The sequence below is a fragment of the Mobula hypostoma genome, chromosome 1, assembly GCF_963921235.1.
Source record: "Mobula hypostoma chromosome 1, sMobHyp1.1, whole genome shotgun sequence".
NCBI lineage: Eukaryota > Metazoa > Chordata > Chondrichthyes > Myliobatiformes > Myliobatidae > Mobula > Mobula hypostoma.
This window is the reverse complement of record NC_086097.1, coordinates 72,789,319-72,813,464: the sequence shown is the minus strand read 5'-3', so window position 1 is coordinate 72,813,464 and position 24,146 is coordinate 72,789,319.

Below are 24,146 nucleotides of genomic sequence, written 5' to 3'. Positions count from 1 at the left end.
AAGTACATTATTACGGAAGTATGTATACTGTATACCACCTTGAGTCTCGTCTCCTTACAGGCAGCCACAAGACAAAGAAATCCAATAGAAGCCACTACTTAAAAGAAGACTGCCAAGTAGCCAACGTGCAGAAAAAAATAGAAGTAAGCAAATAACATTCAGAACTGAAGTTCACAGAATTGCCATGAAGCCAGTTATCACTGCAGCCCATTCAGGAGTCCGCTGGTTGTAGGCCACAGCCTCAGTTCAGTGCAGGGATGAGAAAGCCTCAAGGAACAGCGAGCTGAACCACCTCGTAGCTCTCCTCTGGCCCCGGCACCCTGACCTTTTCGATTTGGCCTGGCGTTTAAATCAATCAAACCTTGGGTCATCCCTCACTCTTGGATCTGGGCCCTGCTGCTTCGATCGCTCTGGGGCCTCGGCTCTGCCACCTCTATTTGGCCTGAACCCAATCTCTCCAACCTAGCTCGGCACTTAAATTGTTCAAACCTCAGGTCGTTCCTCGCTCTTGGGTCCGTGTTCTGCCGCCTCGACTCTGCATTACCATCACTCATCTCGCCTTGGTTCTGCCGCATTGAATCACCTCCAAGTCGGCTACAGCAATGGCCGACATTGGCTCATTCCCTGCTCTCATGCCCAAGCCCCGTTGCCTCAATTCCACCTGTACAATCCGTGCTGCACCTTCGAGACTTCAGTTTACACCACAAAATTGCTAGTTCGTACAGGTGGCTCAACAGCTCCACTCCGAAAGGGAAGTTACAGGCAGTGATTGTATCATAGAAAACGTGTGACTAACACAGCAATCTGTTATTTCGTTGGTTACCAGCCAGTTGTTACTGTGCTTCAGCAGTGCTGCCTTAAACTGGCAGCTGGGACAAATAAGAGTTGGCAAACAGGAAAATTTTGCAGATAACATCACTGTTGTTGACCAAATCAAAGGTAGTGATGGATCTGCACACAGGAGGGAGATTGAAAATCTGTCTGAGTGGTGCCACAACAACAACCTCTCACTCAATTTCAACAAGACCAAGGAGCTTCAGGGGGAGGAAATCAGAGGTCCATGAGCCTGTTCCCATTAGGGCATCAGAGGTGGAGATGGTCAACAATTTTTAGTTCCTTGATGTTATCACTTCAGAGGATCTGTCCTGAAGCCAAAACTTAAGTGTCATTACAAGGAAAGCATGGCAGTGCCTCTACTTTCTTAGAAGTTTACTATATTTCAGTACGTCATCTAAAACTTTGCCAAACTTCTACAGACATGTGGTGGAGAGTACATTGACCGGCTGCACCATGGCCTGTAATATGAACACCAATGCCCTTGATAAGGAAAGTCTACAAAAAGTAGTGGATACAGCCCATTCCATCATGGGTAAGGACTTCTCCACATCTACACATCTGTCACAAGAAAGCATCATCCATCATCAACGACCCCCACCATCCAGTCCATGCTTTCTTCTTGTTCTTGATCATCAGGAAGAAGGTGCAGAAGCCTCAGGACCCACACCACCAATTTCAGGAACTGTTATTACCCTTGAACCAGAGGATAGAACTTCACTCATCTCATTTGCCCAATTAGTGAATTGTTCCCACAACCTATGGACTCACTTTCAAGGACGCTTCACCTCATGTTCTCAATACTTACTGACTTTCTGTTTATTTATTTACTACTACTACGACTACTACTACTATTATTATTATTATTTCTTTTTTATGTGTATAGTTTGTTGTCTTTTGTGCATTGTTGTTTGTCTGTCTTGTTGGGGATGCTCTTTCATTGATTCTGTTGTGTTTCTTGCAGCGAATGTGCACAAGAAAATGAATCTCAGGATTGTGTATAGTGACATAAATGTACTTTGATAGTAAACTTACTTTGAACGTTGAACTTTGAACGGGAAAGGAATGCTGAAAAGAGGGCTAAATACTGGAAGCACAAAGGATTGTCCTGTGACAAACATGTATCTTTTGTTATTGTTGTACTGTCAAGTTGAAGCAGTTACCTCATACAGCAATCTGCCAGGTTCAGAAACTCCTGTTCTAGGGTTTTGAAAGGTGAATGGTTCAGGAATGATATGATTAAGATATTCATCAATAAATTTCCAACTTTATAGAAAATAAGTTAGTTTTATAATTATGGTTATTTGTGCCTGTAGCATTTGAAATGCTCCATTATTCTATCCAAGATTAAGCAACAACCTACGTCAACCCTGTGTGAAAATTCCTCACACAGCTGGGAGATAGCATTCTTGAGAAATTAACTTAACCCTGGTATAGCAACTTCATGCATCAGATTTGGATCTTGGCAATTTTTGCCTTGGTTTAAAACTTCTCCAAGATATGTTCACAGTGGTGCAACTGCAGAACTCATCTTCTGTGAGATGATCAGACCCACCAGAGACACAGTAGCTTGTAGATATTGGAAACTGGATCAACACACAATCTGCTGGAGAAACTTAAGGGTTTGAGCAGTGGCTCACCAATACTGCTCGACCTACTGAGAACTTCCAGCAGACTGTCATCAGACTCACTGTTTTGACAAACAACACTTGATACTTATTCAGAGGATAGCCAACACTTATGAACTTTATTTCTCCCAAAACTGTCAAACCTCAAACATCATCACTGAGATCTCTGACCTCCAACCTTATGCAATAAACTGCTTTGCCCATTAAAGCCAAGGTCCTGGGAACCCTCTAACTTCTTTGGGACACTTCCTCATCTCTGGAGCACCCATTCAATTAGGCTCAATGGCTAGAGCAGTGTTGCTTCAATTATGACGAAGGGTCTCGGCCTGAAACATCGACTGCACCTCTTCCTACAGATGTTGCTTGGCCTGCTGCGTTCACCAGCAACTTTGATGTGTGTTGCTTGAATTTCCAGCATCTGCAGAATTCCTGTTGTTTGCATTTAAATTCACTACTGCGAAGCCTCTTCCGGTGATGCCTACACCGAAGAAGTTTAGATCCTCTCTTCGACGGGAGTTCAGTGAAACCATCTCTCACTGCTCCCCATCTGTAATTTCTTCGGCTCTTCAACTTTTCGACCACACTTTGACACAGACTCGCTATCACAGCCATATATCCTTTCTTGGAACGTGCCTCCATCGCCAACTTACTCCTGTTGGCTTTAGGATTCGTTTCCAAGCCTCTCAATTTGGACCTTCTGAGGATCCCAGGTACTCACATTTTATTGACTCTGCCGCTCGCCGCTTCTCCCGTCAAGGTCTGAAGGCGACGCTCTCCGCCATGAGGAGGTACTTGGTGTCCCTATCCCAGACCCTTCCACACCTTCGGGACACTTTCTTCGCCGTCTGTAATGGTCCTACCCGTTATTTCATCCTCCGTCGGATTCACGCCTGCAATCGCCTTTTTTTGACTTTGTCGTGTTAGGCAAAGATCGCAAGATCCTACATCTACGGACTCCAGAGCCTGCCGGCCCCGACGCTAGCTGGAATGAACTTCAGATTGCGGCGCCTACCATTGATCTCGGCGGCTCCAACACCTCAGGGCATATTCAAAACCCGGACTCCAGCAACGACCATGGACATATTCGAAATAAAGTCCTGACGAAGGGTCTCGGCCTGAAACGTCGACTGCACCTCTTCCTACAGATGCTGCTTGGCCTGCTGCGTTCACCAGCAACTTTGATGTATGTTGCTTCAATTATGGGATGTTCTTTTAAGAGCTGACCGCAAAGATTGCACCAGATGGGCTATATACTGGCAACTGCAAGGCCTTCCAACCCATCAACAGGGACACCTGTGCTGAATCTGACAATGCCAGCTGTAAGGGGAAACTTGACAACAATGCTCAGTCAATCCCACAAGTGAAGCACTCACCTTGTCATACAACTTTCACAAATAGCTTTAAGTTGAGCCAAAACACTCAATGGTAGACAGAAGCATTGTAGAGCAAATTCCGTGCCAGCATTTGCTTTGGTGCCCCTCACTGCCACCATTTTAGTGTCAATTTTCTTTTTTGTACAAGTCTGCAGGATTCCAAGTATCATCTTTCTCTTTCTCCTTCTTACCGCTCCCTCCCCCCACCCACCCCAGCTCACCACCACTACATGATTATATTCACAATGATTCAGAACCTTGTGAGAGTCGGTGCACTCATTTAAACATTAGTGTATTCTGGTTTTGTACAAATACATCAGGAATTATACAGGGATTACATCATACCATTAACCTCTGGGCACTCAGGGTAATGAAGACAGTGAGAGTTTGCTGTTGGTTAATTATAAAAGCCTGGATTTTATGCTTGTAACGAGAGTGTTGATTTCATGGTGTGATAGCTTCAATAATATCTGGAAAAGGCACATGCTCAGTTAGGTGGAAATCTAAAAGTCATTGTGAGAGTGATTGCATGTTCCTACACAGGATGCACAGCCGGACTTCTCCAGCACTGACAGATCTGTCAATTGTTGGCACTGCACAACAGCACAGCAGTTAGTGAAGCTGCCTCACCGCCCCAGAGGCCTTGGATTGATCCAATCCTCTGGTGCTCTGTGTGGAGTCTGCACGATCTCCCTGTGATTACACAGGATATCCTGGCTTGCGCCCACATCCACCAGGTGTGCTGGCTGGTAGCATAATCCGCTACTCTGAATTATCCACTGTGATGAGGTGGTCCTGATGATGAGGGTGAAATTCACAGGCGTGTGAGAAAGAATGGGCTGCACACAAATAAATGGAGGAAGGAGATTGTTGGGCTTGCTTCAAGAGCCAACATAGGCTCAATGGGTTGAATGGCCTTCTCCTGAAAAGCAAAGGAGCCATATGAAAAATCGTCAGAAACAATAATTGCAAAATACCTTTAAAATAGTATGCTTTGTGGCATAGCTTTTAAATGCTTCCCCAAGCAAAGCAGACAGGCAGTTAAAAAAAGCTTCAGAGTAATTCTCTGTTAAATAAATAAGGAATTTATGATCATTTATAACTTACACTTTAATCCTGTACTGTACACGTTACAAACTCCAATTGCACTCTGTCAAATATTTTAAGCACTAGATCAAGTTCAGATTTTTACTTCTTGGCTTGCAGTCTGAAGGTTCTTCTAGCATTCCATGGTGGACAATGATCACAACTCTAGGAACCCGGATTCATCTCCATCGTAGTCTGCAAGGAGTTCCTTGTTGTGGTGTGGATTTCTTCCGGGTGCTCTGGTTTCCTTCCACATTCCAAAGACGTGCGGGTTAATTTGTCACCTGGGTGTAATTGGACAGAGTGGGCTTACTGAGCTGCAAGGGCCTGTTTCTGTGCTCCATCACTAAGTAAAAATAAAAGTAAAATAAAATCATTGGCTCCATAGACACACAGAATGCAAGGTGTCCATCAGAATCAAAGTCAGGATAAATGCCAGCACAGCATGCAGTGCCTAGCTAATGTTACCTGCATTGCTCATTGCCCCCTGCTGAACTGTCCAGCCAAAGTCATGAACAGCCCCAAATCACGTTTCCTTGCACTTCTTAAAAAGCTCACGTGCATCTCCTAAAATCACCCATAATCCCCCCAAACCCCTTGCTGCCACAGTCTGCCACTGGTGCTGGCTGGCAAACATTGAAAAATAACCCTCCAAGTGTGGTCTCATCATTCATAGCAAAAGTTCATAACTTATATACTCCATTGCCCTGTTGCAAAGGCCAACATTTAATTCCCAAGTACTTGCTCTAATCCATAAAATCATTCTCTATTGTACAAGGAAACTCAGATTTCTCTGAAAATGGTATTTTATTGTCTCTCATACTATTTAAATAGGAATCTGCTTTCCTATTCATTCCTATCAAAGTACATGATCGTACATTTGTTCACTTGTCCTTTTCTTGCTATATTCTTGCCCACTCATAAAACTCTCTAACCTGCAAATGACTTTAAAAAAAATCTTTGTGTTATCAACAAACACAAATCCTCAAATTGAACTTTACTCTGGGAAACCAGAGCATTTTGCACCAAGAATATTAACCATTCTAAAATGTGTGCCACTTCCAAGCTTAGAGTTTGGTAGGCTTTACAGTCTTGCTAGTGAATCATTGAATTGAGCCCCAGCAAAAGCAATTGAGGCCCTATTGATTAATCCCTTCCAGAAAAAGATAATAAGCATCCAGTAACACGCACAACATGCTGGAGGAACTCAGCAGGTCGGGCAGCATCCGTGGAAACAAACAGTCAAAGTTTCAGGCTGAGAACCTTTGTCAGGACTGAAGAGGGAGGGGGCAGGGGCCTTATTCCAGGCCTCCCAGTTCGGGCCCAGTGAGGATCCCAGGTACCTCCGTTTTATTGACTGCTGCTACTGCCGGATTCTCCGCAACATTCTCACTGCCATGCGAAGATACCTATGGGCCCTGTCCCTCTCTCTGCCACCACTGCAGGCCTCGCTCTCCACCATCTGCCATGGACCTCTCCTACACTTCATTCTCCGCCGGATTCATGCCTCCAATCACCGTTTCTTCTCCTTCCTCACGTCCAAGAAGGACCACAAACTCACCTGCCTGGAGACCACAAGGACGACCGCCTCCAGCCCGGACCCCGACCCCTCGGACCTCGACTTCTCAGGCCTTTGGCAGGCCGAAGACCCATCCACCTCTGATTCTGACCCCGACTGGAGCCACGGCCTCCCGGATATGGGCACCAGCCCCCGGCGGGCCATGGACTCACTCACTTCCGACTCGGACCTCAGTTCTGGGGCCCTGCAGGCCACAGGCTCCACCACCCCTAGCTCCAGATCCAGCTCGGACTGAGGTCCTGACCCTTTCCAGACCGGGACCGCTCTTACTGATGCTGGTTCCTACTGCTCGTCTTATTCCTACACTACCCTCTATCCTCCCCACCACTCCCAACCTTCCCTCTACCCTTCATCCCCGCCTCACCCCTCTGATTCCTCATCCTCCCCTAACCCCGCTCTCCCTGAACATCCCAACCCCTCTCTCCCTCCTGAGACCTCCCACTCTTCACCCTCCTCCAACCCCAGCCCCAACCCTTGCCGTGTCTTCGCCATCCCCTCTGACCTTCCCCTCTCTGAGGCAGAACATTCTGTCCTTAGCAAAGGCCTCACTTTTGTCCCCCTCCATCCACACCTCAGTGAGTTCCGTGCTCGCCATGACGCTGAACTCTTCTTCCATCGCCCACGTCTCCGAGCCTACTTCTTTAGCAAGGATTCCCCTCCCGCTTCTGATGACCCGTTCTCCCATCTTCAACCCTCTTCCTCCTCTTGGACACACCACCCCCCCCCAAGCCTTCTACCTGCACTCGATCCTTTAATCTCCAACTGTCGCTGAGACATCAACCGTCTCAACTTCACCACTCTTCTCTCCTGTTCCAACCTCACTCTCTCTGAACGCACTGCCCTCCACTCTCTCCGCACTAATCCCAACCTCACCGTCAAACCCGCTGACAAAGGTGGTGCCGTAGTAGTCTGGCGGATGAACCTCTACCTCACTGAGGCCAAACAGCAGCTTTCTGATACCTCCTCTTACTTACCCCTGGAACAGGTCCCCACCAAAAAACATCAAACCATTGTCTCCCGTACCATCACTGCCCTTATCAACTCCGGAGACCATCTATCCTCGCCACTAAACTCATAATTCCCACACCCCGCACCGCTCGGTTTTACCTCCTCCCCAAGATCCACAAGCCTGACTGTTCCGGTAGACCCATAGTTTCTGCCTGCTCCTGACCCTCTGAACTTGTATCTGCCTACCTGGACAACATTTTGTCACCCATAGTTCAATCCCTCCCCACCTACATCCGGGATACATCCCATGCCCTCCACCTCTTCAATGACTTCCAGTTCCCCGGTGCTGACTGCTTCATTTCCACTATGGATGTCCAATCCATATACACTTCCATTCCCCATCAAGAAAGCATCAAAGCCCTCTGCTACTTTCTGGACAATAGACCTCACCAGTTCTCCACCACCACTACCCTCCTCCGGTTGGCGGAACTGGTACTCACACTTAATAACTTCTCTTTTGGCTCTTCCCACTTTCCTCAGACTAAGGGTATAGCTATGGGCACTCGCATGAGCCCCAGTTATGCCTGCCTCTTTGTTGGTTATGTGGAACAATCTGTGCTCCAAACCTATTCTGGTACTGCTCCCGAACTTTTCCTTCCGTACATTGACGACTACATTGGTGCTGCTTCCTGCACCCATGCTGAGCTCGTCAATTTCATCAACTTTGCTTCTAATATTCACCCAGGCCTCAAATTCACTTGGTCCATCTCGGACACTTCTCTCCCCTTTCTTGATCTCTCGGTCTCCATCTCTGGAGATAGACTGTCCACTGACATCTTCTATAAGCCCACTGACTCTCATAACCTACCTTGACTATACCTCTTCCCACCCTGCCATGTGCAAAAATGCTATTTCCTATTCTCAGTTCCTCCTTCTCCGCCGCATCTGCTCCCAGGATAAGGCTTTCAGTTCCAGGACTTCTCAAATGTCCTCTTTCTTTAAGGATCGTAGGTTCCCTTCTGTTGTCATCAATGATGCCCTCACCTGTATCTCCTCTATTTCCCGCACTTCGGCCCTCACCCCATCCTCCCTCCACCACAACAGGGACAGAGTTCCCCTTGTCCTCACCTACCACCCCATCAGCCTCTGGATCCAGCACATTATCCTCCACAAATTCCGCCATCCTCAACAGGACTCCACCACTAAGTACATCTTTCCCTCTCTACCCCTCTCCGCTTTGCTCAGGGATTGTTCCCTCCATGACTCCCTGGTCCACACGACCCTCCCCACGGATCTCCCACCTGGCACTTATCCATGCAAGCGTAAGTGCTACACCTGTCCCTACACCTCCTCTCTCACCACCATTCAGGGCCCCAAACAGTCCTTCCAGGTGAGGCAACACTTCACTTGTGAGGCTGCTGGGGTCATCTATTGCATCCGGTGCTCCTGGTGCGGCCTCCTCTACATCGGTGTGACCTGACGCAGATTGGGGGACCGCTTCATTGAGCACCTCCACTCCGTCCGCCACAACAGACAGGATCTCCCGGTTGCCACCCACTTTAACTCTGCTTCCCATTCCCATTCAGATATGTCCATACATGGCCTCCTCTACGGCCATGATGAGGCCAAACTCAGGTTGGAGAAGCAACACCTCATATACCGTTTGGGTAGTCTCCAGCCCCTTGGCATGAACATTGAATTCTCCAACTTCCAGTAATTCCCTCCCCCTCCCTTTCCCCATCCCAGTTTCACTCTGCCCCCTCCTCCAGTTGCCTATCACCTCCCTCATGGTTCCACTCCTTCTACTACCCATTGTGCTTTCCCCTATTCCTTCTTCACCTTTCCTGCCTATCCCCTCCCTGCTTCCCCTCCCCCACCCCTTGATCTTTCCCCTTACTGGTTTTTCACCTGGCACCTACCAGCCTTCTCTTTCCCACCCTCCCCCCACCTTCTTTATAGGGCCTCTTCCCCTTCCCTCTTCAGACCTGATGAAAGGTCTCGGCCTGAAACGTTGACTGTTTGTTTCCATGGATGCTGCCTGACCTGTTCCTCCAGCATGTTGTGCGTGTAGCTTCGACCCCAGCATCTGCAGAGAATTTTGTGCTTACAATAAGCATCCAGTATCGTAGATTGGTTACCACAATAGTCTAAACTTCCTGTCAACACCTTGTGATTGCTGAGCTGCTAGAGCAGAGTTGGATTGTTATTTCTGGAGAGAAGCAAGATAGTAATAGAGCTTCGGGAAAAAATGAATATTGCATGGTTTTGCTTCATTATCTCTAGGCACCTTGAGGTATTTATACAACAGTTTCTCCTCAGGAAATTAAATAGGAAAAGCATGCGTGATGGAATAGATTGCACTAGGTTTGTAAAGAGAGAAAAGTCTATTGGTCAATGCTCTTTTTATAGCCAATGCCTCATTATGTTGTCATGTTCCTTTGTAAAGGACTTAATCGTTGTAATTGCACAAACTGACAAAATTGTTCTCCTGGATTATTAGTATAAGCATAAATGTGCAATATTTATCTTGGTTTCACACTTGCAGCTTCCGATAAAAAAAGATCAATTTACAAAACGGCATTTCTTGTACGTTGCACTTTCCACTTAGATATGTGCTGATGGGGGTGGTGTTAAACTTATATTGTTTGGGGTTTGGAATCCAGACAGAAAGACAGAGGAAAGCAATGCAGAGACTAAATCAAAAGTTAGAAAAGAGAATAATCAGAGTGAAGTACAGAAAAGTCAAAGGCAAAGGATGCAATGGTTACTTGATATTAAAAGAACAATGAATGTAAGCCCACTTTATCGAAATGCCCATAGTATTTGAAAGAAGGTCAGTGAACTTGTGGTACAAATCAGTACAAGGGGTTGCCATTTCAGAAACGTGGTTGCAGGGTAGGAATGTTTGAGAATTAAATATCAGGCAATATGAAAGAATAGGCAGGAATTTAAGGGAGGTGAGGCAATGCTCTCAATTAAGGATGAGATCTGGTTGGTACTGAGAGACGATATAAAATCTAAGGAGCAGAATGTTGAGTCCATCTGGGTAGAGATTAGGGTTAATAAAGGGAAAAAGTCACTAGTGTGAGTTGTCTATAGGTCACCAAATAATAACATTACAGTGGCATGGACAAAAAAGAATAAGAGATTCCTGGAAGAAATTATAGGGGTGATGTCAGAGGTAGGTTTCTAGAGAATGGAAGTTCATGGAGTGCACTGCCAGTTGTGGTGCTAGAGGCAGAAACAATAGGGACATTTAAGAGACTCGTAGATAGGCACATGGATGAAAGTAAAATGGAGGATTATGTAGGGGGGAAGGGTTCCATTGATCCTGGAGTAGAACCAGAAACAGAATCAACGTGATCACCAGCATGTGTCGTGAAATTTGTTAGCTTAGCAGCAGCAGTTCACTGCAATGTATAATATAGAATAAATAAATAAATAGATAAATTACAGTATATGGATATTGAATAGATTAAAAACCATGCAAAACCAGAAATAATATATATTAAAAAAGTGAGGTTGTGTTCATGGGTTCAATGTCCAGTTAGGAATCGGATGGCAGAGGGGAAGAAGCTGTTCCTGAATCGCTGAGAGTGTGCCTTCAGGCTTTTGTACCTCCTATCTGATGGTAACAGTGAGAAAGGTGCATGCTGTGGGTGCTGAGGGTCCTTAATAATGGACACTGCCTTTCTGAGACAACGGTCCTTGAAGATGTCCTGAGTAATTTGTAGACCAGTGCCCAAGATGGAGCTAACTGAATTTTTTGCGACCCTCTGTACCTTCTTTCGGTCTTGTGCGGTAGCCGCCCCCCCCCCCCAATTCCAGACAGTGATGCGGCCTGTCGGAATGCTCTTCATGGTGCACCTATAGAAGTGTTTCAGTGTTTTTGTTGACATACCAAGTCTCTTCAAACTCCTAATGAAGTATAGTTGCTGTCTTGCCTTCTTGATAGCTGCATCGATATGTTGGGACCAGATTAGGTCCTCAGAGATCTTGACACGCAGGAACTTGAAACTGCTCACTTTCTCCACTTCTGATCCCTCTATGAGGATTGGTATGTGTTCCTTCGTCTTACCCTTCCTGAAGTCCTCGGTCAGCTCTTTCATCTTACTGACATTGAGTGCAAGGTTGTTGCTGTGACACCACTCCAATAGTTGGCATATCTCTCTCCTGTACACCCTCTTGTCTCCATCTGAGATTCTACCAACAATGGTTGTATCATCAGCAAGTTTATAGATGGTATTTGAGCTATGCCTAGCCACACAGTCATGGGTATAGAGAGAGTAGAGCAGAGGGCTAAGCACACACCCCTGAGGTGCACCAGTGTTGATCGTCAGCAAGGAGGATACGTTATCACCATTCCAAACAGATTATGCTCTTCCAATTAGGAAGTCGAGGATCCAATTGCAGAGGGAGGTAGAGAGACCCAGGTTCTGTAACTTATCAATCAGGATTGTGGGAATGATGGTGTTTAATGCAGAGCTATAGTTGACGAATGGCATCCTGACATAGGTTTTTGTATTGTCCAGGTGGTCTAAAGCCATGTGAAGAGCCACTGAGATTGCGTCTGCTGTTGACCTATTGTGGCAATAGGCAAATTGCAGTGGGTCCATATCCTTGCTGAGGCAGGAGTTCAGTCTAGTCATGACCAACCCCTTAAAGCATTTCATCACTGTCGATGTGAGTGCTACTGGGTGATAATCATTAAGGGAGCTCACATTATTCTTGTCAGGCACTGGTATAATTGTTGCTTTTTTGAAGCAAGTGGGAACATCTGCCCATAGCAGTTAGAGGTTGAAAATGTCTTTGAATACTCCTGCCAGTTGGTTGACACAAGTTTTCAGAGCCTTGCCAGGTACTCCAGTGGGGCCTTCTGCCTTGCGAGATTTCATCCTCTTTAAAGACAGCCTAACATTGGCATATCAGACAGAGATCACAGGGTCACCGGGTGCAGCAGGGATCTTCACAGCTGTAGTTATATTCTCCCTTTCAAAGCAGGCATAGAAGGCATTAAATTCATCTGGTAGTGAAGCATCGCTGCCATTCATGCTACTGGGTTTCACTTAGTAGGAAGTAACGTCTTGCAAACCCTGCTAGAGTTGTCGTACATCTGATGTCACCTCCAACCTCATTTGAAATTGTCTCTTCGCCCTTGAAATAGCCCTCCACAAGTCATACTTGGTTTTCTGGTACAGAGCTGGTTCATCCACGGCTTTTGGTTTGGGAATGTATGGCAAGTCTTTGCAGGTACACACTCATCCACACAAGTTTTAATGAAGTCAGTAACAACTGCAGCATACTCATCCAGATTCGAAGATGAATCCCTGAATACACTCCAGACAACTGATTCAAAGCAGTCCTGAAAGCAATCATCTGCTACCATAGTGGGTTAAAACGTTGGCTCAACCTTGTAGGCCAGATGTTCTGTGCTGTACTGTTCTATGTTCTGTGTAAATATCTGCTGCTTGTAAGAATGGAACAGCAGTTGTCACAGGGACTCTAACCTGCAAATAGATTTGGTGAATCGAATTGGTTGCGGCAGTCTTAAGGAGGACTTCATAGAATGCATCCATAATAGCTTTCTTGAATGGCAAGCTAGCAAACCTACAAGGAAAAATATTGTCTTAGATCTGGTCCTGTGCAATGGGATTACTGATCTTGTAGTCAGAGATACTGTTGGAAAGAATGATCACAGTATAAGTGAACTTCTCATTCATATGAAGGGTTCAAGCTAACACCAGAGTATTATGCCTAAACAAGGGAGACCACAATGGAATGAGGGACAAGCTAGCTAAGGTAGATTGGGAGCAATGACTATATGGTGGGACAGTTGAGGAACAGTGGAAGAATTTTAAAGAGATTTTTCACAGTGCCGTACCGAAATATATTCCAGGTAAAATTGAAGACAGAGGAGAGCAGGCCTTGGATAACTAAAGAGATAAAAGAAGGCGTCAAACTAAAATTTCATGCATATGAGGTCACCATGTGTAGTGGGAAATTGGAAGATTGGGAAAACTGTAAAAAGCAACAAAGCAATAAGGAAAAGGAAGATAGATTATGAGAGTGAACTTTCACAACATATAAAAACAGATAGCGTAAGTGTTTATAATTATATAAAGTGGAAAAGGGTAGCTTAGATCCCTTGGACTATGAGATGGAGGAATAAATATTGGGTAATGTGGAAACGGCCAAGGCCTTGAAAGACTTTTGTGTCAATCTTCAGACTGGAGTACACACCTAACATGCTAAGGTGAGATGTTATGGTTGTGATGGAAGGTGAAGACCTCAATACAATTGCTGTCATCAAAGAGGTAGTGATGAGCAAACTAGTGGGTCTAAAGGTAGACAGGACCCTTGGTTCTGATGGGATGCATCTCAGGTTACCAAAAGAAATGGTGGGCATTATAGCAGAAACATTTGTGATCATTTACAAAACTTCACAAATCTGGGCAGTTCTCTGCAGATTGGAAGATAGTGAATGTCATGCCACTGTTTAAAAAAGGGTGTAGGCAAAAGGTGGACAACTGTAGGCCAGCTAACTTAATCTCTGCAGTTAGTAAATGCTTGAAGCTATCACTGAGGAAGAAATAACAAGATATCTAGATAGAAGTGGTTCCATCAAGGAAGCACAGCATGGATTTAGAAGAGCCGGTCCTGATTGATAAACATTCTAGACTTCTTTGAGGATGTAGTGAGCATACAGGATAAAGGGGAACAGGTGAACGTTGTATACTTGGATTTCCAGAAGGCATTTGATAAGCTGCCACATAAAAAACTTATCCATACAATAAGGATGCATGGAGATGAGGGTAATGTACCAGCATGAGTAGGACTAGTTAATTAATAGAAGGCGAACAGCTGGCATAAATGGGTGTCTCTGGCTGGCAGGCAGTGGTGACCAGAGAGCCACAGAGGTTGGTGCAGGAGCTGTTCATGATATGCATTATCGATTTGGAAGGGGATGCAGTGTAGCATTTCTTAATTTGCTGATGCCACTAAATTGAATGGAAAAGCAAATTGAGCAGAGGACGTGGCAAGTCTGCAAAGAGCTATCGGTAGGTGAATTGAGTGGCTGGGGTCTAGCAAGCACGTGTAGAGTACAATGTTGGTAAATGCAAGCTCATCCGTTTTGGAAGAAAAAATAGAAGATTAGATTATTTAAATGGTGAAAAATTGCAAAGTGCTGTCATGCAGGGGGACTTAGGAGAACTTGTGCATGAATCACAAAAAGTTGGTTTGCAGGTGTAACAGATAATCAAGAAGGCAGGGGGAATATTGGCTATCATCACTAGAGGGACTGAATTTAAGAACAGTGATGTTATGCTGCAAATATACAGGTACTGCTGAGGATGCACTTGGAGTACTGTATGCAATTCTGGTCTTTTTATTTGAGGAAAGATACACTTCGAGGTCACTTCATTAGATACCTGCTGTACCTAATAAAGTGATCATTAAGTTAATGTTCATGGTTTCCAGCTGCTGAAGCCCATCCACTTCAGTCAATGCTGCATCAAGCCCTGATAATGGAAGATGAACCCATGGTCAGCTCCATTCCTGTGGGCTGAGTAAAATCATCGAGGACAAGAGCAGAAAATGAACAGGTGTTCAGAGGTGTCTACCTGCATTTGCCTGGTCTCCATCTCTTCTCACTACTACAGTCAGGTGGGAGGTGCAGGAGTTGAGGGTTCCACGCGCCGTGTTCAGAAGCACTAATTGCCCTGCAGCCACTGGGCCCCTGGATATGGGCTTCACTCACCTCAGCACTGAACTGCCTCTGCACCTGTGAAATCACTTTCTGGAACTCTGCAGTTCATGTTCCATGTGATTATGTTTACTTTTTTTTAATATTTGAGTGATTTTTCCTCCTTTTCAAATTGGATATGTACATCCTAGAAGATATAGCCATGAGCAAAATAGACATTATGGAGGGGAATTTGCATTGGTCCTTTCTACGCTGTCAATCCACCATCTTACTGATTTATTCAAAGCATCATAAAATTCCAATTGTGGTCATCTTCTCCTGATTAAAAGTCTATAGTGATGAAATTTGGCTCCATTACAGAAAGCAATCCCATTCTACAGTTCCGGAGAAGGAAACCCAGGACCTCCCAAAAGATAAGCACTTATTCAGGAAAGCATTCTGGTCTGTTTTCATTCATAGTTGTCACTAGTTATCATAAGATAATCACTCAATGCATTGAAGCAGGTGTAAGAAGAACAGTCATGATTCAGTAGTTCAAATATTGCTAGAAAATGCAGACATTTTGTACGTGCTAGTCTACTGCAGTTTCGTTCCGCTAAATGAACGACTTACATAGCAAAATATTTTCAAGTCAAAAATCAATACTCCTTCGATAGCTTTATTCATTAACTGGCAAAGGAACATCCAGGCTGTTATGTTTTGTAACTCCAAAAACTAATTGAAAGAAAAGCATGGGGAGCTGGGGGTAACATGTGTATGCTTCATTTTTAGTTTACTGAGGCCTGCGCTTATGGTGTGGTGGTGTGGTTATGTATGTGTAATGCCCTGGCTAAGATTTCTGCTGCTATGCTGTGAGGTATTGAATTTTAGCAGTTTTCTGTAAAAGTAGAGCGTCCTGCTGGTAAGAGTGTTTTGGCTTCAGCTAAAGATAAGGAATCATGTTGTCCAACTTAGGAATGTTGTGTCAGCCAATCAGGATTGCGGGATATAGAGACGGTTCCAGAGAGTTGGACAGGAAGAGATTTCTGAAGCACAGTTGTCTGGTTTGGGGTTTTTTTGGCAGGAGCTGTGGAGCGGGGCAGAAGGGAAGACACTGCTGAATGCCGTTGGAATGAAAATCCCTGTTGCACGAAGTGTTTTGTGCAGATAAATGGCTCCAAGGAGGATGTGCCAATACTTTTCAGAGAGCCATTTCTTTCGAGATGGTCTTTGAGGGAAATTCAGACTGTGGCGGGTGCTTTCACGCAGACTGTGGGTCCAGCACGTGATTAAAGATATACAACCCCAACTATTCGAGAAATGAGCTCCAATGTTTGTGTGCACATTTTTTTTTATTAAGTGCAATCGTGAACAATAGCCAGATCAGAAATGCTGATCAAGTCAACTAGTTCCCAAAGAGAACTCTGATAGGCCAATCAGATGGTTCCCTGCTGCTCAGCAATAGAACATTAAAAAAATCATGTGTACAATTAAGAAATATTAAAGAATAGTAGAAATACTGGAGTCATGATGAGGTCTGCTGAAGAGAGACATTTATACACATGCTGTCCTCCATAATTCAAAGAGATTGAAGGATAAGGTTGCAGGGTGACAAAATGTGGCAGGAGCACTTGGAACTGAAAACGAATCCCTACCGGGAGAAAACAGCACCTGTTCTTTCTGCACTGTTCTCCAGCAGTTTAAGGACTAAGTTCAGCCAGAACGTAACTCACAAGTGCTCTTGAAAGTCATGTATTAACCCTACCTACCAACAACCAAGCATTGCCATCCTGGTCCCCTTCATGATAGCTTATGAAGAAGCATGTGACTTCCCTCCCAGGGATGATAGGTGTTTGTGCACTCGACTATTGAAGGCTTGGACCCCATCGTCGCAGATGTTTCCAACCACAGCATCTGGAAGGCTGTTCCAAATTCTAATAGCACAGTGAAGGAAGCTTCTATCCAGTGTGTAGGTTTGACTGGTTTAACTGTACTGGGCCCTTTTATTTTTCTGTAACTGTAAATTTGGTAAATGTACTTTCTTTATAATTTTATGCCGGCATATGAGCAGCCATTTCTGAGCTATTGATAATTGTGTACGGGCAGTATTTACACAGCATTCGCTCAAATTGAGGTTCCTTTAGCTGAAACATCCTGGAGAGCCCTGGTGAGAGGGGTACACTCAAGACCATAGGAACAGAATTAGGCCATTCAGACAATCGAGTCTGCTCTGCCATTCCATCATGGCTAATCCTGGATCCCATTCAACCATATACATCTGCCTTCTCACCAAATCCTTTGATGCCCTGACCGACCAGCAAACTATCAATTTGCTCTTTAAATATACCCACAGATTTTGCCTCCAACACATTCTATGGTAGAGCATTCCATAGATTCACTGCTCTCTGACTAAAAAAATTCCTCCTCACCTCCATTCTAAAAGGTCGCCCCTCAATCTTGAGCATGTGTCCTCTGGTTCTGGATACCCCGACCATAGGAAACTTCCTCTCCACATCCACCATATCTAGTCCTTTCAACAATCAGTAGGTTTCAATGAGGCACCCCCTGCATTCTTCTAACTTCCACTGAGTACAGGTCCAAAGTTGCCAAATGCACCTCATGTTAACCCCTTCATTACTGGAATCATCTTCGTGAACCTCCTCTGGGCTCTCCAAACACAACACGTCCTTTCTGAGATACAGGGCCCAAAACTGTTGACAGTACTCTGAATATGGCCTGACTAGTGTCTTATAAAGCCTCAGCACTATCTCCTTGCTTTTATATTCTATTCCCCTTGAAATAAATAGCAACATTGCATTTGCTTTCTTTACCACAGACTCAACCTGTAAATTAGCCTTCTGGAAGTTCTGCCCGAGGACTCCTCAGTCCCTCTGCACCTCTGATGTTTGAACCTTCTCCCCATTTAGATAATAGTCCACACTATTGTTCCTTTTACCAAAATGCATTTCCCAACACTGTATTCCATCTGCCATTTTTTCCCCATTCTTCCAATTTGACTGTCCTACTGCAATCGCATTGTTTCCTCAGCACTATCTTCCCCTCCACCTATCTTCGTATCATCCACAGACTTTGCCACAAAGCCATCAATTCCATTATCCAAATCATTAACAAACAATGTGAAAAGTAGTGGTCCCAATAATGACCCCTGAGGAATACCACTAGTCACTGGCAGCCAACCAGAAAAGGCCCCTTTTATTCCCACTTGCTGCTTCCTGCCTGTCAGCTAATCCACTATCCATACCAGTATCTTTCCTGTAACGGCATAGGATTTTATCTTGTGAAACAGCCTCATGTGAGGCACCTTATCAAATATCTTCTGAAAATCCAAGTAAATGACATCCACTGCCTCTCCTTTGTCCACCCTGCTTGTTACTTCCTCGAAGAATTCTAACAGATTTGTCAGACAAGATTTCTCTTTACAGAAACCATGCTGACGTTGTCTTATTTTATCATTAGTCTCCAAGTACTCTGAAACATCATCCTTAATAATAGACTCCAACATTTTCCCAACCACTGAGGTTAGGCTAACTGGCCTATAATTTCCTTTCTTTTGTCTTTATCCCTTCATAAAGAGTGGAGTGACATTTGTAATCTTCCAGTCCTCTGGGACCATGCCAGGATCAACTGATTCTTGAAAGATCATAACCACTGCATCTGTTACCTCTTCAGCAACTTCTCTCAGGGATCTGGGATGTAGTCCATCTGGTCCAGGTGACTTATCCACCTTAAGACCTTTGAGTTTACCTAGCACTTTTTCCTTTGTAATATCAATGGCACTCATTCCTGACACTCACGGACCTCTGGCACTCTCCTAGTGTCTTCCACAGTGAAGACAGACGCAAAGTATCCATTAAGTTCATCTGCCATTTCTTTGTCCCCCAATACCGCCTCACCAGCATCATTTTCCAGTGGTCCAAAATCAGCTCTCACCTCCCTTTCACTCTTTATATAACTGAAAAAACTTTTAGTATCCTGCTTTATATCATTGGCTAGTTTTTCCTCATGTTTGATATTTTCTATTCGTTTGGCTTTTTAGTTGCCTTTTGTTGGGATTTAAAAGCTTCCCAACCATCCAACTTCCCACTCACTTTTGCTACCTATATGTCCTTTCCCTGACTTTTATGCAGTCCTTAACTTCCGTTGTCAGCCATGGTTGGCTACCCCCTACCATTTGAAAACAACTTCTTCTGTGGGAAATATCTATCCTGTGCCTTGCAAACTATTCCCAGAAACTTCTGCCAGCTCTGCTCTGCTTTCACCCCCGCCAGTATCCTTCTCCAATCCACAAGGGCAAGCTCCTTTCTCGTGCCTCTACAATTCCTTTTATTCCATTGCAATGTTGATACATGTGACTTATGCTTCTCCCTCTCAAATTGCAATATGAATTCAAGCATGGTATGATCACTGCCTCCTTAGGGTTCCTTTTTACATTAATCTCCCTAATAACATCTGTGTTATCACACGAGAGCCAATCTAAGATAGCCTTTCCCTGACTAGGCCCAAGCACAAGCTGCTCTAAAAGCCATCTCATAGGCATTCAACAAGAGGTCCTAATTGTCCAGAAATCTGAATCACTGCCCTCTGCTCCAATTCTTTAGCCAAGCTTTTATCTGCCACCTCATTCAATTCCTATCCTCACTGTCGCATGGCACAGGTTGTAATCCCAAGATTACTACTCTTGATGTCCTGCTTCTCAGCTTCCTTCCTATCTCCCTGTATTCTGTTTATAGCACCTCCTCCTTTTTTCTACCTATGTCATTGGTACCAATATGTACCATGACTTTTGGCTGCTCACCTTCCTTTTTCAGGATATTGTGGATGCGTTCAGAAACATTCCTGGCACCTGGGAGGTGAACTACCATCCAGGTTTCTTTTTCGCATCCACAAAATTGCTTATCTGTCCCCCTAACTATAGAGTCCCTATTACTGCTGCTATCTGCTTCAGTTCCTTACCCTTCTACACCACAGGGCCAGACTCAGTGCCAGAGGCAAGGCTGCTGTTGCTTTCCCCCAGGTGGATCATCCCCACCAACTGTACTCAAAATGGAGTACTTATTGTTGGAGGAAACTACCACAGGGGTGCTCTCTACTATCTGCCATTCTCCCTTCCCTCTCCTGACAGTCACCCATTTATCTGCCTGCTGTAGCCTTGGGGTGACTACCACCCTGTAGCTCCTGTCTGTCACCTCTTCACTTTCCCTAGCAAGCTGAAGGTCATCGAGCTGCAGCTCCAGTTCCTGAACACGGTGTCTAAAGAGCTGCAACTCGATGCACCTTGTGCAGATGTGGCCATCGGGGAGGCTGATAGCCTCCCGAAATCCCACATCTGACACCCTGAACAGAAATCTGGCTCTGCAGACGTAACTCCTCTTTTCTCAAGAGTTAAATAAGAAAAAAGGAATAAGAAATAAGGAATTCGTGGGGGCTCTTCACATATTTTTACAGATAATCCACAATGAATTATATAAAAAACAAAGACTGCATAATCAAGCAATATCTTTACAATATTACTGAAATATTAACACACAACACTTTTCTCTGCTTAACAATAAACTCCAACTCAAATAGAAAGCATCTTAATTTTTTATATATATAAAACTATGCAAGTGACTATTATATAATACAACGCCCACAGCATTGGAATTTTTAAATTGTCCCATTTAGGCCTAAAGATTTAATCTCTGTGGAGGATTTCTTACTTTTGTGGACCTCCTCCAGCTTTTGTATGAATTGACTCTGAAACGGCAGTACATAGTTCTGACAGCTCTGCACAACTTCCTTCTCTAGCAATTGACTCTGCTCTCCTCAACTCATCGATGTGTCATCTCCAGATGACATCAGATGCAATCTCCACTGTGCAGGAGAGTCGTCCAGTTCTGTCCTTCATCTTTTCAATCACCCACTTTTGATCATCTCTACTCCCTCACCAGAATTGCTTGCTCAGAAGTGAAACATCAAATCTGTTTGTTTGAGGAGCCCTTAATTTGTCTCAGTTGTTTGTCTGGCACACTCCGAGATTGGGCTTGAGAAGGTCAAAGCATGAGTGCAAGGGAAAATCTTAGGATAGCATGGCTGGGGAGTTGTTGGTTGGGGAGTGTGCTGCATTGCGTAATGTATGGAGGAAATTGGCAAGCTTCTGATTCAGTCTCAGTGTAGTGTGTTCTGCTGACAACATTCGTAGTCAGTTCTTTAAACTCTGAACAAACCTTTCCACCAAGCCATTTAGAGCTGGGTGGTACAGTACAGATGTAATTTGTCTTATGCCATTCATTTTCAGGAATGACTGAAACTGTTCCACAACAAACTGTAGTCCTTTGTCTCTGACTAAGTGCTTTGGAACACCAGTTCTGTGACTATTCATGGAAGGTCAGGAAAACTTAGTTGGCGTGTACACTGGTATCAGATGTGTAAGTTCACCTTTTCTTCTGCTGAGACACTAAAGGTGCTGTAAAATACAGATCTTTTTGTGCCTCACTAATCATTACTACAAGAGGTGATTCTTGTAACAACGCATTGCCCTGGCAAAGGATTCATGTTGATTTTTCAGGACCATTCTTGGGCACAAGTTTCTTGGTAATAGTGGATACAGCTTTAAAGTGGCCAGAAGTTTTCCCAGTAGCCTCCACCACAGCTTCACACACTTTTTTAAGTCCTCTCTGCTGGCATCCGTATGCAGTACATATAGCAATCGGGGGTCTGCGAAAGCCAGCACAGGTGTCTGGGTCAGCATCTCCTTCAGTGACTGAAAGGCCTCTTCACATTTTGCATCCCACCTCGGTCCAAAAGGCTCTGAAGGGCTAAGATACTCTTTACCCTCCTCTCCTTTTGTCCTCCTCCTTTTCTTCCCCAAGGGAGCGTAACCACACAGAAGGTGTTTCAACGGGTGACTCACTTTCGTGTAGCTCCGCACAAACCTCCGATAGTAACCACAGAGCACAAGGAATGAGTGCAAAGTGCTCACAGTCTGGAGCCTTGGCCAGGTGGTCACCACCTCTATCTTAGACGGATCTATGTCTACTCCATCCTCTAAGTCTATGTGCCCATCATAGCTAACAGACGTCTTACAGAACTGGCACTTGTCCAGGGAAAGTTTAAATCATTCAGCTTCCAGCCGGCCCAGCACTTTTAGTAGCCTCACTTCATGTTCTTCCAAGGTGGACCCAAACACTATGAGGTCATCCAGATACACCAATACCTCAAGCAAGTCCATATCCCCGCCCTGTTTTCTCCATGACATGCTGGAAGGTCGTAAGGGCTCCCAATACATCCTGGGGCATCCTTTCGAAATGGAAGAACCCTAATTGACATATTAATGCCGTCTTCTCTTTATCAGCTTCACTCATGGGGATCTGGTCATATCCACTCCTCAAGTCCAGCACACTGAACCACTTAGCACTACTCAGACAGGCCAGCGCAGCTTCAATCCTTGGGATCGTATACTTGTCGGGGACAGTACACCTGTTCCGAGTCCTATAGTCCACACACATCTGTACCTTCCCATTCTTCTTTCTGGCTACTAATGTTGGGGATACATAGGGGCTTCGGGACTCTGTGATGATCCCAGCTTCCTTCAATTTACACAAATGCTGCCGAATGTCTTCCACCTCTGCAGGGGCCAGTCGCCATGACCTCTCTCTAAACGAGGTGTCTCCGGTCACCCAGATAGTGTGGCGAGTGCTTTTGGAACAACCCACATCAAACTCGTCAGTGGAAAAGTGTCAACATCTTCTCTATCAACCTTCTCTTCCAACCCGCAGGTACCAGGGTGTCCCCAAAGTTGAATGACTCTGCAGTCAACTTGCTCCCCTTTACAGAGGGTTTCTCCCCGGCGTGTATCACCAGGATGACAGACGTTACCGTCACCGGGAACAGATGCGCCAGGGGCATCCCCCGCTTGAAGATGACCTCCCTCGTCGTAGTGTTCCTGACAATCACTGCCATCCTGCTCGCCTGTACAACCAAGGGCTTCTGCAGTTTGGGCCTCACCAGTACCCCAGCAGCAAATCCCAACTCCCTCTCGTGGTCCTCTGGAGCGTCCACTAAGAGGGCTTCACCCTCAGGCATTCTGGGAAATTTGGGGGTCCCCATCACCCTCGCTACTTCCCTGGCTGTAACACGATCAGCTTCGACTGGGTGAACCACACAGTCCCTCATCTAAATTCGGTATCCGGCTCGATGCAGCCATGCACTTACTCAAAAGCAGCCTGATACAGGGGTGCATGGACAATGTTCCCAGAAAGCTCTCACCTGCCTTCTCCTTGCAGGCCCCCATGAGCCTCCTCACAAGAGGGGTGTTGGTCCCCACCAGAACTGAAACGCCGCCCTTCTCAACGGAGTCTGGACAAACCAGCACTAATGAATCAAGGACCTCAGACACTCCCATATTGGCTTCCGAAAACTCCAGCTTCACTAACCATCGTATGGATGATCACCAGCACTAAGACCCCAGATCTCCAGTGCACTGAATGGTGTCAATGGTAAATGCATCAGATACTGGTTGTAAAATGAATAGTACAACAATGTGACCTGTTGTATGTTTCGAGTATAGCTTTAGCATAAATATCCTCTATCTGTAGTGATATACTGGATCATGGCCCCACTAAACTTTCAGAAATAGCATCTTTTGCTTTCAGGAGTTCCTTAGTACATTGCTGGGAACGTGTTCCCCCAGAGACACCAGACTGTTACCTCACTGGCTCTCCTCCAAGGTTCCCAACGTTTCTCTCTGCTTAGGTACCCGGGAGCTCGCTCGCCGAAGGGCTTCCCACTGCTCACACTCTTGCCTGCAGTGTCCCTCTTCACCAGAGTTATAACAGACAATACCAGCCGCACACCTTCCTGTGGAACTCTGGCCACTGGCAGCCCTCTGCGTGGTCCGTCCCCTCCGGGGGTCCGCCTCTCTATCCGTCCCATCATGCGGGAGTGCCACTCGCACTGTTAACAACTGGGACATCTGAGTTCTCAACTCCGCCACAATCTCCTCCCCCTGGGTT